The following is a 14,805-nucleotide window of genomic DNA, read 5'->3' on the forward strand; positions in this document are numbered from 1 at the left end:
AATAAAAAACGTTGAAAAAAAAAAATTCACTTTAGCTGAGAGGAAGGATTTAAGGGAAGTACACATCCTTAGTACGAGACCTTTGATGTAGTTGAACAAATGTGTACCTGATGTGACCTGAGCCTTTTTAACGGATGCTTTACAATACAAGCAAATGTGCTGGGCTCCTCATTAGAGATGTGGGAAATTAAATAATGTGTTTTACTTTTTCCTGAAGCATATCAAAATGATCAAACAGAGGCATACTTTGAAATCTGTTTGTGGGCCATACCATTCATGTGCATGAAAGCAGCCAAGACTTCAGTATTTGTGGTTTTGGTTTCTTTTCAGGGTCTTTTCGACAATATTATGACACCGTAAATGGAATATACAATTAGTGTGACTGTTCAACTCCAGAATTTATTTTACATCTTACAAAGTCTTATTATCAGATATTCGTGCTGATCTGGCAGCTTGAAAGTGCCTGGTTCCGGGCAACGTATGGTCAAAGAGTTGTTCAGATGTTATTTCAGCTCCCCCCCCCCCCAAAAGACACACATTGCCTGTGTTCACCCCGCCTTTTAAAAACACGCTAACAAAACCAAAACACTTCCTGTGGCAAATTCGTTTCCCTCCTTTTACTTTTTTAAAGAATGCGTTTGTTAGTTCATTGCTTCTCTGTCACCAGACTGTCTCGTGAATATCCCCTCAACCATTGGTTGACTTCCCCTGTTCAAAGCAAACAGTGGGCTCCAACCAGAGTCAACCCCTGTGACACCTGCAAAGACCCCGGGGAGACCAGAGCACGTCTCATCCATAGGATCAGGGATAATCTTCTTGCAAGCCAGAGCGCTCGCTGGGTGCCAGGCTCAGCCTGGCTGGAGAGGGATTAGCCTGTGCCTTTTGCTATATGTGGCGTGAATCGTGTTCACGCCTTGGGAGTCTCCATCGGATCACGGCCTTATACTTTGCAGACGGGAGACTAAAGAAAAGCTGTAGGCATAAAGAAGCTGACAGTTCCCCTTCTCCGAATTTTAATCAGTCATTCCTACAGTTCTGACAGATTTTCTCAGGTTTTTTGGCATGCCTTTGGTGAGGACCGATTGCTCTTATGAGGAAAACCAGACAATGAAATAAATGTTTTTTTTTTTTCCCATGTAAGTCAGTTCATTTAAACTTCTTTGAGGGTATAGATCTGGACTTTTATTTTATTTGGGACCCAATGCAGGACCTTGGATTAAGGTCGTCTGGTGTGGTTCTTATAAGCTCCTCTAATTCACTGTCACCCACATTCCTTTCATCCCCCCTCTCTCCGCCACTGACCCACGTGGAGAAACTCCCCTAGACGTACCCAACTCTTCATCTTTATTTTGCTTCACCTGAACAGATGACGTTTGCTGAGGAAAGTCACACAACATGGTTGACTGGTTTAACCTTCAGGGGCTCCTGGGTGGCCCAGTCAGTGGAGCATCTGTCTCTTGATTGTACCTCACCAGGGTCGTGGGATCAAGCCACGTATTGGGCTCCACACTGAGCGTGGAGCCTGCTTAGGATTCTTTCTCTCCCTCTCTCCCTCTGCCCATCCCCCATTTGCTTGCACACACTCTCTCTCTCTGCCTCTCTCTCTCTGTCTCTCTCTCTCAAATCAAATCATAAGCATGTCCTACCAAGTTGACGCTCAACCTCGTCAGGCAATGTTGTTACCTCTTCCTAGTGAAACCGACTTCGCACTTTCTTCGTTGATGGTCTCTCTGACCTTTTGGGTGAGAACAACACTAAGAGAACCAACAGCCCTCAGCTGCCCACAACCTAATTTACAAATTTGCCATTACGCATATTCATAATCTTCTTCCCTTCCCTGTGGATACAGTTAGATAAAAGGGGGAGGGTTTCTACTTTAAGTCCCATTCTGTTTGTTCTGCCAGTCCCTTACCCTCTCACCATTGTAAGGATTTAATCTTCCCATTACTCCTTTTCCGTATCTGCAATGCTCATCTCTCCTCTACATAACCATTCTCTTCAGGAAACAACGTGGTTATAATTATCTCTCATCCATAAAACAAAGACAAGCAAACAAAGAAGAAACTGTTGAAAACACAACTCCTTACTTGCTATCGTAAACTTTCCGTTTGCTCTTGATGTAACGAAATGTCTTATAAGTGTTGTCTATATTGACTATTTTTATCTCCCCCTAATTTCTTCCACACTCATTGTTCTTTTGTTTATCTAGCTTATGATGAAAAAGGAAATAATTTGTTTCAAAAAGGAAATAATTTTAAAACTCTAGGTTTTTCCTCACACCACATGACTAATCTGACACCTTTATAGAGTAATGAAACTCTGAGGGGAAACGGCCCGGCTCTCTCCTTGAGCTCACATCCTTTCCATTTCGGTTTATGGGCTGTTGACGTAAAGCTCTCTTGTTAGTGTTACCAGCTACCCAGTCCAGCAGATAGTAATGTGCACCCATCTATCTTACTTTGCGTCATTCAACACCGTGGAGCGCTTTCTCCTAGACGGGCCTGTGACTCCACACGCCTCATTTTCTTCCACTCTCATTGGCTCGACCCCATCAGGGTTCTCTTCTGTCTTTCTCCTGTCATCTGCATGCCAAGTGCCTAGTACTAGGCTTGTTTTATTGTCTATTTACTTTTGCTTTCAAATCTGTCAAGTAACTTTAAACACCACCGGCATGTTGATGATTCCCAATTGTATGTCCCTGGCCCCAGTGACTCCCCAGTGTCTGGCTGCCTACCTGGTAAGTTCCACTGGATTGCCAAATAGGGCTCCAAGACATACAGTGTCCAAAAGGCAGCTCTTGCCCGCCTCCCCCAGTCATTTCCTGCCACTCTCCACAGCACCCCTGTCATCCTCTCTCTCCATTTCCTAAGCCTGGTAAATATTATCTTCATCTACTTGGTTGTTCAAATTAAAAGCCTAGGAGAAGAGTCTTTATATTTAATGATATCTACTAAAATATTTATAGATATATTTATATAACGTCTAAGATTTGCTTCAAAATAATGAGAGCAAGGGCTATAAAAGAAACATTTGCTGTGAGTTGGTAATTGTTCAAGTTGGACTATGGGTAGCATAAAATGCAGATTCTGATTGGGCCTGGGATGAGGTCCAGGAGTCTGCAGTTCTAAAAAGCTACCAAGTGATGAGAAGCAAAGATATGGAGGCCCTCGTTGACCATTGTGTCTTAAAGAACCCCTTGCCTTATTTGCAGTTATCATTTATGTCATCATGCTATTGATTTTCTTAATGGGAGTTTCATGATACCTGCATTTGCTTATCCTTTATCTTTGTGAATTGTTCACTTTTCCCACCGTAAGGGCATGTATCTTACTTCTGCTGCCTATTCCTACATCCCAGACCTAGCTCAGTGCATAGAGAGTAAGTGCTTAGTAAATATGTATGACGGAATAGTTCAGAAGGTAATGTGGACAATAATAGATGCATAATAGATATGGGGCTGATTCACAGGGCAGTGTCACAAAGCTATCACCAAAAAAACCTCCCCAAAAAAACCACAAAAGAAGTACTCTTCCTTGTGAGACTACAAATTATTGATGTTTGGTTCTTACTTCCAAACTTTCGTTTGAGATGCTGCCTTTCTAAAAGCACCTGAAATGAATTCTAATTTGCAAAAGCAGTGTTAGTGACCACTGCCTTATGGTGATGATGGTGATATTCCAAGTGTTTTTACATTTTTAATTTATTTCATCTTTAAAAGAATCCTTTGAAATAGATAATGCTGTCTGTATTGTACAGGGGAGGAAATTGAGACACAGGAATGGTATATAACTTTCAACCAACTGTATATCATGAAGCCAGTATTTTCAACCCAGGTAATGTGATTCTGGACTCTTAACAACCAACGGACTTATGATGACAGACATAGCACAGACAATTGTATAAGGGTATGGTTTTGTTTAATGTTACTCAAATATGGCAGATGAAGGGATAAACTTTTTCAGAGGAAACACATACCATGTAAATGTTCCAAAAGTAATGCTTTTATGGAAATCAAGAAAGCGGACAGAAGTGGAGATGAAGTTTAAGGAGAGTGAGTTTGTGACAGATCAAGCTTCATCGTGTTTAGCTCCAACAACCAGAGACACTAACGTGAGTCCCGTTCTTCATAGGGTCTATCTTGACTTTGGCTGTCCTCTGCCTGCATCATGCGTGGCACAAAGCACTGAGGTTGTGCGTCCGTACCCATCTTTTAAACTATGCTCTGAGCACCCAGAACCTTGGAAGTTCCTGCCTAACGAGCTCCATCCAGCCTCCAGAGCTTGCGTGGCTCTTCCCTGAGGACGTTCTTCCAGTGATGACTAGGAAACGGTTGTTTGGGAGGAGGGCTTAATCATAACTTGGGCCAATCAACCGGGTGTTTGATGTGGGTGCTAGCGAAGCCAATTTGGTGCAGGTATGGGAGGGAGGTTCTCAGTGAGGGAAGCGGGGAACAAACCTTGGGCATCCAATTTTTATTCTTGCCTTACCGGTGCCCTCCGGATGTCCTTGAGGTCACATTCTAATTCCACAGATAAGGTTGAGAGGTTAATCTTGAGAAGGTAGGGAGTTCACCTTGACTTGGAGATGAGACCCAAAAAAATGCTTTGCTTTGTGATCTTAGGGTGTCTGGCTAATGGCGACTTCTCTTTCCCACCCTCAGTCCCTCCAGTGGATTTCAGCAAAATCAAAGCAGATCGTTTTGATTTGCTGTAAGCAGATGAGAAAAGGCTTCCATTTTCACTCCTGCATTTGAAAAAGAAGCAATAGTGATGTTGGTCTCTTTGTGGATATTATATCCTCACCAAAGAAGCCTCCTCTGCCCCCTTCAACTCAGCTTGACATGTAGATTAACGATAAAAATCTTCTGAGGACCATTTGAGGTCCTTTTGTAGATGCTCGGGCCAATAATTTCGGTCACATCTTGAGATTTTTGCATACATTTCAAAATACAAAGCAGAGTCAGCCTTGTAACAGGGAAACACTTTCATAATAGGCTTCTTCTTCTTTTTCCTTTCTTCTCTTTTTTTTTTTTTTTGTAGCTTTCAAATTTAGCTAAGCATTTGTTTCCTACTGAATAATCAACACTTAGAGAGCCTGAAGTTATAAATGTAAGCTGTTTTAAATTATGTACAGGCTTTCTGCAATTCTTTGTTCTAGAACAAGAAAGTGCATTATTTTCTCTTTTCAGGTAACTTAAAAACAGCTGAATTTGTTGAACTTAATGTGTTTTCCGAGAATGCTGACTTCTTGAATGAGAATAAAAAATAGTAAATTTCTGCTTAGAAAATGTTGGGACCAATCAGTCTTATAATGATTTTGCTTTTTAACTGTGCATATCCCTGTATACTGCAAAAAAATGCACTCAAATTGCCTATAGCGACCATAAAAGGTAATGATACGGTACATTTAATTACTGTTTAGGAGTGCTTTTTATTTGAGCATTTCAAAGTATTAGGAAAAGTGTTATATATCTCATATTTCTGTGAAGGACTTAAATAAAAGTGAAGTAAATGCAGATTTGTTAAACAAGAATGTCGGAACGAAGGGAAGTGGTTTTTCACTCAAAGTAATTTTTGTCATCTTCTCTAGAAGAGGGAAGTGCATCTCCAGTATTGTCTCTTTGCGTTCTCAGCCCAGTTACCAAACATTTTTTAAAATCTTGACCATCCTGGGGTGCCTGGGTGGCTCAGTCGGTTGAGCGTCCGACTTCGGCTCAGGTCATGATCTCACAGTTCGTGGGTTCGAGCCCCGCATCGGGCTCTGTGCTGACCGCTTGCTCAGAGCCTGGAGCCTGCTTCGGATTCTGTGTCTCTTTCTCTCTCTGCCCCTCCCCCATTCATGCTTTGTCTTACTCTGTTTCTCAAAAATAAATAAATGTAAAAAAAAAAATTAAAATCTTGACCCTCCTGGCAACTGTTCTTATAGCCAACCGCTACAAAAATAAAAATGGCTGGTGTATTAAACATATCAAAATATTTCCTAAAGGATGTTTCAGGTAGTTGTTTTGCATTTTCCGTTATTCTGCCTATGTCTATCATGGTGGCGAACAGAACCCACATTCTTCTTTATTTGCATTATTTCTTAATGTATTTATGCACGAGAAATTATGATTTTCAAAGAAAAAGACTTAAATGCATTCTGTTTCCCGCTTCCCATCCCCTTATACATATGTTCCTTTCCACAGTGGCGCTGTGCTTGGCCATGTGATATGCCTTGGCCAATGGAACATCTGCAGCCATGTTACAAGCAGAGACTTGATGAGCATTTGTGTATTGGGATGCGCTCTTACATCATTGCCCTAAGATTGCCATGCAAAGAATATCAAATCTTATCAGATTTTGTTCACAAGTTTGAGGACAAACGCACTTGCGATAAAGAAGGCCCTCAGTGATGTATCCCTGTGGCAGTTACAATAATAGTCAAAAAGGCGTTAGCTTCTTTGTTGAATAGGATAAAACTGCCTGATTTAGAACTCTGACTGCCCTCCCCTTCTGGATATATGATCTTGGGAAAGTCATTTCAACTTTCTGTGTCTAAATCTTCATTTGTAATACAATGGTGACAATAGTACCCATTATTGAGGAAAGGAATGAGTTAATATTTTATAAACTTTAGAATACCACCTGGCGCTTGTAAGTGTTGCGTATATATTTGTCAAATAAATAAACAAGGATTAGACATGAGGGATTTGTGAGGTCAAACTCCTTGCAAAAGTTCGAGGGCCTAGCTTAGTTAAGGAGTCAGGTCCCAGAAAACAAAGCTAAAGATAAAGGCTTGCAGAACTTTTTTTTTTTTTCTGCCGCACAGAAAATGGCAGAGGAGCATTTATCCACTGGCTGTCATTCCTCACTGATCAGAGTTTGACCCCAGGGTGATAACCTCCTTGCGACTCGCATGTGTTCATAAAGGAGTGTGGCTGGGTTCCTGTAGGTGGCCTTTGCCAGGGAAGGCTCATCACAAATCAAGAGATTCTCTGGAGACTAAAGGAAAGTGTGGTCAGGGTCCGCTTGTTGGAAGCTGATTGACAAATCAGGGCGTGGGATAAAAGATAGACTGAGGAAATTGCAAGCAGAGGCCAAGAGGAGGCAGGTGAGGACAGATGGGTGCCACAGACTTCCAGCGGTCTGTGGCCCAGAGTGAGGTTCAATCAGTGAGAAAAATAAGGAAGAGTGGTGCCTGGAAAGAGGAGGTGCTGACCTCCCTTGGAGAGATGAAAGGTATGAAATAATTTACAGAGATACGGCAGGAGAAGGAACAAGGTAAGGGAATAGTTTTGTGGGGACATCTCCCACCTTCTGAGTGCTTTCTCGTGCCATTTCCTTTATACCTATTTTTTGTTTGACTGGGAAGTTTGCTTGAAGACAAGTTAGAAATTTCTGATTTTTTTTTTTTTTTTGAAAATTACATTAGTGTTCATTAGGGTACACCGATCCTATTATCAATAAAATTGCCTAATCACTCTCCAGAGTACATATAATTACTTTCCAGGTAGCTCCATCTAGCAATTTAACAAATATAATAGATAAATAACATTTAAAGATTTTGAAACCAACTTGCCTGTGGAATTGCATAGTGCTCTGTAAACAGAATAATTCATCTAATAAACCTGGGGTGGCAATCCCAATTTTCGTATCAAGTTCTGCTTAAATACGTAAAGCTAGCGATTCTCATTAGCACAGCAAACTATAGTTAGATGCTTTCAGAATTATCCTGCTGTGAGTTATGATGAACCTAGAAATAAGTATTCTATAGACACAGAGAAAACATTTAAAAGTATTTGTGCCAAGGCATAGATGAAGATTTTGAAACAACTATATAAAATCTCTGGAATTTATCTCTCAGAGTAAAATAGGATTTTCTTTTCGGTTCACAAATATCATTTGCCCCTTCCCTGTTAATTTTCCCCCCCAAATCTTTTTGATTCTCTTAAAATCCCACTACAGCTCAAATGGCATCTGGTTTAGCTAGCGTTTCCCATGAGCTCATCAATTATTTTTTATCATGGAAACAATGAGATTGGTGTGAAATAGTTCAAGTTGTAGGAGAAGTTGATGCACTGTATCTGGAATTTAAAAATCATACCACACGAGCCTGTCCGTTTTGAGGATGGCACCAGTAGCTGACATAGGTTGATTAATTTGGGGTAGCTTTGAGTTGCTAAAATGTGTTCATTTAATACATTTTAGTTCCATTAATCAAAAACTATAGGGGCGCCTGGGTGGCTCAGTCGGTTGAGCGCCGACTTCGGCTCAGGTCACGATCTCGCGGTCCGTGAGTTCGAGCCCCGCATCGGGCCCCTGTGCTGACAGCTCAGAGCCCGGAGCCCGTTTCGGATTCTGTGTCTCCCTCTCTCTGGCCCTCCCCCGTTCATGCTCTGTCTCTCTCTGTCTCAAAAATAAATAAACGTTAAAAAAAAAAAAATTAAAAAACAAAAAAACCAAAAAAAAAACCCTATAAACTAGATTTGTGTAGCTCTCGATCGCCAGTTTTTCACTGAAGGTTCCCATATTCCACAAGAAGAGGATGGCACATTGAAAAGATCATTAAAGTTGGAATCAGGTGGCTGGCTTTTTTAAGACGGTAGATTGATGTTAAGCATTCTCAACACACACACACACACACACACACACGCACACACACGCACAAACTTTTGGGGCTGATGGATATGTTTATTATCTTGATTGTGGCAATGGTAGCATGGGTGCATGTATATGACACCCATCAAATTGTATATATTAAAAATATGACCAGTTTTGTGTATCCATTGTACTGCAATAAAGTTGTTAAAAATTTGGGATTCCATGCTCTCTCTCTACGTACCCATACTTTCTGAAGTGTAGGATATTTTTTGATGGATATTCATTTTTGAATATGACATAAACTGGTCATAAATGACCAGTTGGACCTGATCCATCAAATTCTTAGTTTTAAACTCCACGTTATTATAAATTTCCCATTGTTTAGTGGTAAGAAATTAAATTGGCATGCTATTTATTGCTTCTCTCTCCCTTTTTTTTTTTTTACGAATCCCATTGCCTTTGATAAATTCTGACCTTAGACATTCTGGATTAAATCTCATAGAGCGTTTGGAAAATAGCTTCGTTTTCTTTATGTTAAATTTCATGTTTTGTGAAGCTTCTGGAAAGAGCTATATCTAGAGTCATTATCCATGGCTTCTGTTATCTGTTAGCCTCAGCAAGATTTTTGTTGCATCGAAGGTATCAATGGATTCGGTGTTTTTCTTTCTTAAAGAATGGACAGACCCACCTCCAGCCCGTTTGTTGGTTGTAATGGAAAGGAGCATCATTGATTTCATAGAAAGCTCTGGCTCGCTCTCAAATAGCTTGCACAGATGGGCCAAAGCAGACTCTGAGCATTCAAAGTCTCCTGCTGAAAAAGGAACAAGCAGGAATCTCTGAAATTCATTGAACTTCTCTAACAAAAATATCCAAGGAAATACATCGGGGCGGGGGAGAAATAAAGAAACAATGCAGTATGCTGTCTGAAGTTAATCGCGTGCTCTTTTTCTCAGAATAATTAGCAAAGTTAAGGCCGTTCTACAGCCACTCTTACTGTTAGAACTATCACTGTACAAAAATTATTTCTGCTTATTGAAATATAAAGCTCAATGGAGCATAAGACTCCCAGCTTGAAACATTTAATCAAGCAGTGAAGATATCCAGCATGTCACGAAACCAGAAGCATAAAGCAAGCTGAAGGGATGTGGTGCCTTTCCCCTTTTCTAGACATCACAGACAATAAATACTTAGAAATGGAGTTGGAAGTTGTGGTGTATTAAATAATTTTGTCACATTTCAGTTTGAGCTACTTTTCCCCCGTAGGTGTTAAATGCACTCAGTCATTGAAACTTTTTGCATGAAACTAGAGGTCTCATTCCCTGTGTTCTTTGGAATCAGCTGTCCTTGGACAGTCCTATGTACCTAAATTTGTTTCCTTTCAGTCTCTTTATTATTAAACAAACTGCTGCTGGAGACAGCCAACTGGAAGGGTAAAAAATGACACATGCATTCATTCATTCCTCAGGCAAACAGCATAGTTGGGCTGGGTGATTAGATTAACCCAGGAATTGCTCGAAAGCAAGGTCAGTGCCTTCCAACCTTTAGGTAAAGTGCTTCCTCTGAAAGTTTCCAGATGCCTCCATCGCGACAGGCTCTTTTCAGTGTACTCGCAGAGAAAATTTCCCTTCCCCTACTGTAATCACATCATACTTTCATAGTTTGTTTACCTGCCTGATTGGCCATAATAATAATCACTGGAGGCAGGAAATGTGTTTATTTGGTTCCCTGCTTCATCTCTACAGTTTGGAGCAAGCCGGGAACATAGTTGGCCTTCAGTACACCTGGTGAGTAAGATTCGTTTCTGTAGTCTCTAGAACAAAGCCTGAAAGTGGAAGTTGTTCAGTATACGCTTGTTAAACTGAACTCTACTCCAGTTTCCTTGAGACCATCAGTATGATACCCTTACGTTCCCTCAACTCCCTCTTTCCATTTCCATGCCATTCTCCCATCTCTCAGCTTCCTCCCAGCTCTGAAAATCCTTAATTCTGTCAATTTCAATTATTCGTAATTTCTGTTGCTTCGAATCTTGATGTTCTTCCAGAGCCAGCGAAAGTCCTGAGGGCCTTGCCTCGGGATCAGACTTCTTTCCCTACGTTATTTCTGCCTGTAGAGAGTTGGGTACGTAGATAGTGCTGCCCCAGGAAACGATGTTACTCTTAACTTGGTTTGAAGACTAGTAACTAAGAAAACAACAAACAAACACTGAAACAAATAGGCCACCAAAGTTACAGATACGAACAGAGAATTCATTCATAGCATGTCTCATGAGTAAGTACAACCATTTCAAAGTATGAAATAAAATTAAAAGACAGTTTAAGGGTAAGCCTAGTATTCTGTTTTCTAGCTATAAATGGGTGAGATTTGGGGCGCCTGGGTGGCTCGGTCGGTTAAGCGTCCGACTTCGGCTCAGGTCATGATCTCACGGTCCGTGGGTTCAAGCCCCGCGTCGGGCTCTGTGCCAACAGCTCAGAGCCTGGAGCCTGTTTCGGATTCTGTGTCTCCCTCTCTCTGTGACCCTCCCCTGCTCATGCTCTGTCTCTCTCTGTCTCAAAAATAAATAAACGTTAAAAAAATTTTTTTTTAAATAAATGGGTGATATTTATTTGGACTGCTTATATGTGCTTCACTTAAAATTGGGGATACTCTTCATTTTCTGATTTCTAGTCAGCTAAGAACCAGAAGGGTAGAAGGTGCAGTAGTTACTGAATCCTGGGGGTTTCAGAACAGCCTGGGTTTGTTTTTTGTTTGTTTGTTTTGTTTCATTTTGTTTTGTCATATAGGAGTTAAAATAGTTTTCTCTCTGTTGCAAAAAAATTCTTTTCTAAAATACTTGCAACAATGGGCTTTCTTTTTCTTTTTCTTTTTTGTTTTTGTTTTTGTTTTTGCAACTCTGCTTCTTTGGATGAAATCTGTGTAGTAAGCTTTCACTGTATTTTAGCTACTTAAGAGAGACCAAAACAACAAACCACTTTCCGAGGAATAAATGAACTATTGTATCTTTATTGATTTTTATTTTTATCAACATATCACATAGAGGTAGTTTAAAACTCAGGTAGTACTCATATTAATAAATGGAATAGCTGTACTAGTATTTCTCAGTATATACAATTTATATATTTATTTACCCCCTGTCCCAAAGTCTGCTCCCACACACATCCATCTAGCCTGTGCCCCCTTTATCCCATCATAGAATATGGTAAAAGCTTTGGTTAAGTCAGTTTTTAGTGCTTACATTATTTTAATTACATAGCTATACAGTTTCGTGTTGAGCCACATAGCATACTATAATTTTATGTTTTGTCTTTTATAACTTGTTGCTTTCTTTGGTGTTAATAATTGCCTCTTTTTCACGTTTGCTTTATTTTCTCTGTATCGTTCGTTCTTTTCCAAAATCTCCAACAGAACCCTAAAATCCTTTTGAGAGTTGTCAAATGCATGATGTCTGTAACCGTATCGATTAGTTTCTTTTTGAAATAGCATGCCCTTCAAATGTCGTGTGCTTGTCCCCTGCAGTGAGGGGCTGCTGGGTTGGGTTTGGGAGAGCAGGAAGGCCAGACCCAGGTCCTTGTTTATCTTCCAAGAATTCACCATGTGGAGGATGAATGCCCTTAAGGTGAACACAGAGACCCCGGGAAAACCTGTCTCCACCCTCCGAAGTATTTCTAAGACTTCATTCACCCTTTGCTCTTTAGGAAAGCAGAAATCGAAGGGAGCATTCCTTACATTCTAAATCACCAGCCCTTGATCTTTGAGAAAGAGGAGGAGAGAGTAACCTCCATATGTTTCTCTCACTTTCTTGCAGTGAGGTTTCTGGGACTTCGGGGTTTCCCTGATCTTATTCCCAGGACACCTGCACCAAAGGTCATAGTTACAGCAGATCTGTTCTCTCCAAACCAATTAGGAGGACACAAGCGGACAAGATTCTCATTCTCCCACAGCCTGGGCAGCTGTCTCCTGCCCCAGGTGACTCGCGAAACAAGCTTAGAACAGCCCCTGTCCACAGATGGTTTTCACCACTTGTTTGTGTCTGGTTTTAACCTTTTGTTTCTTCTCTGGCTCCTCTGGGCAGGCAGACCTTGGAAGAGGATGCCAGTATGCCTAATAACGTATCATTTCGGTAGGACAAATGATCAGATTGTTGAAGTAATCTGTGTTCTTCTTGCTGTCTTCCTTACTTCTCGAAGACAAGACTCCTGAAGACTTCTGCGGCGTGTTAACAAATAGACTGGCCGGTCGCAGGCGTGCTGCACAATTTCTCCATCAGGCGGTGAGCTCTCTTTTCCTTGTACTTATATGAGAGCGCCTATGTCTTGGCATCTGTTGCCTGTTCTTTTAATTTCTCATTTTGGTGGAGTACGTCCGCAAGCTTCCTGAGGAAGAATGTATGGGGGACCCGTTTTCAGACTTGTCTGTCAATAATGCCTTCAGTTTACCTATACTCTCAGTTAATTTACCAATTAGATGTGTAGGGGGAAATATACTTTTCCCTCGGAATACTAAAGGTATTCTGTGGTCTCCTACCGCCTTATTTTTGAGATGACCTATTCCACTTTAATTTCCGATCTGTTATGTTTCTGTGCGTGCGTTTTTGAGTTATCTGAAAGCTTCCAGTATCTTCTCTTTGATCGCTGGTTTTTAAAATTATGTGATTGTGTATATTGATACGGCTTCCTTCAGTCTGTTTTTGGAAGGAGACACAGAGACAGGTGTTTCGGTAAGGAAGGAAGTTATAGAGTCAGACTTCAGAGGAACTGTCTTGCCAAATAGAAAAAAAAACCACGTTTTAAAAGACAAAACAACAACAATAAAAATGGTTAAATATCCAGATTACTAGGTTACATTCATCTATCCATGGTGAAAAAACAGCAACTTCCTCGCATGATTATTGTATTCAGAGAGGGCATTGATTTCAGACATCGGTATAGCAAAAATCAAGCATAACGTTATTTTTATTAGGGATCAGGTATGGGAAATATGCAAGAACCAATTAGGATAAGCCTATTATTTTAGGCTTATCTCAGTGTATAAAATGGTATGTGTGTGTGTTTTTCTGACTATGGAATATGAAATAGTTGATTATTGGAAGCGAGGCAAAGTGTCTGTTTTTGCTTTGATTCAAAAACAATTGATGTTTTTCAGTTCTAGGAAACGTTTATGAATTATTTTTTTTTTTATCCTAATGTCATGCTCATTATCCTTTTTTTTTTTTTTCGCTTTTCCTATATAACATCATCCTTTAATTCTCTGTTCTAGAATTCCTGAATCAACCCTCGACTATTATCTTTTCTGTCCTATTTTCTATGTCTTTCTCCTCTCCTTTCTGGAAATATTCCTCGGACTTCTTATCTGGTTCATCCCAACTTTTTAATTTTATATTTTAAATTATTTTTAACTTTTATTTTATTGTTGAGTGACAGAGCGCGAGCAGGGGAGGGGCAGAGAGAGGGAGACACAGAACCCGAAGCAGGTTCTAGGCTCTGAGCTGTCAGCACAGAGACCGACATGGGGCTCAAACGCACAAACTGCGAGATCATGACCTGAGCTAAAGTCGGATACTTGACTGACCGAGCCACTCAGGCACCCCTCAACTTTTTATTTTTAATTTTAAATGTTATAATTTTAAGTTTAGCATGAGAACATTTTCTTATTTGTTCTTTCTCTCCAGAGCATCTGTTTGATTTGCATAGATGTAATGTCTTTCAATCTCTTTGACATTATTAAAGACCTTAATATTTTATGATCTTTGCATTTTTTTCTGTGCCTTTTTTTTCCTTCTGTTTTGGTCTCTGTATTTCATATTATAAACCTTCATTTCCTATTGATTTTTAGTTTAGGTTAGTTGTAAGTATAATGCATAAAAAATTAGGCTGCCACATTAACTGAGTGATCAAACAGCATCGCCAATAATGGAACGTGCTGATAGGACGCACCCTCTGTGAGACCCAATGGAGATTACAGAGCATCGCTGTGTGACCTAGATCTTACGGTGAAGAAACAATCATCAGACACATGCAGATTTCAGCCAAGTGTACAAACAAGTGGCCAGACTCTTCAAACATGTCAGTTATGAAATTAAAAAAAAAAAATACACATGTTAGACTGGGCCAGAATTAAGAAGACATGACAAGTTCATGTAATACACACTTTTTAATTGATCCTAGAAAACTGTGGGGTGAGGAATGATTTCTGAGGTGTGTAACCTAATGTTCACACCACGTTTCTTGTG

General features: G+C 40.3%; 1 protein-coding gene across 1 annotated transcript in view; it reads left to right on the forward strand.

Annotated features, from left to right (window-relative positions):
• CNTNAP2 (contactin associated protein 2) overlaps positions 1-14,805 on the forward strand; it is a 1,969,961-nt gene that overhangs the window by 228,641 nt on the left and 1,726,515 nt on the right. The gene's annotated exons all lie outside the window — the stretch shown is intronic.

This window comes from Panthera onca, chromosome A2 (genome assembly GCF_046562875.1).
Source record: "Panthera onca isolate mPanOnc1 chromosome A2, mPanOnc1 haplotype 2, whole genome shotgun sequence".
Lineage (NCBI taxonomy): Eukaryota > Metazoa > Chordata > Mammalia > Carnivora > Felidae > Panthera > Panthera onca.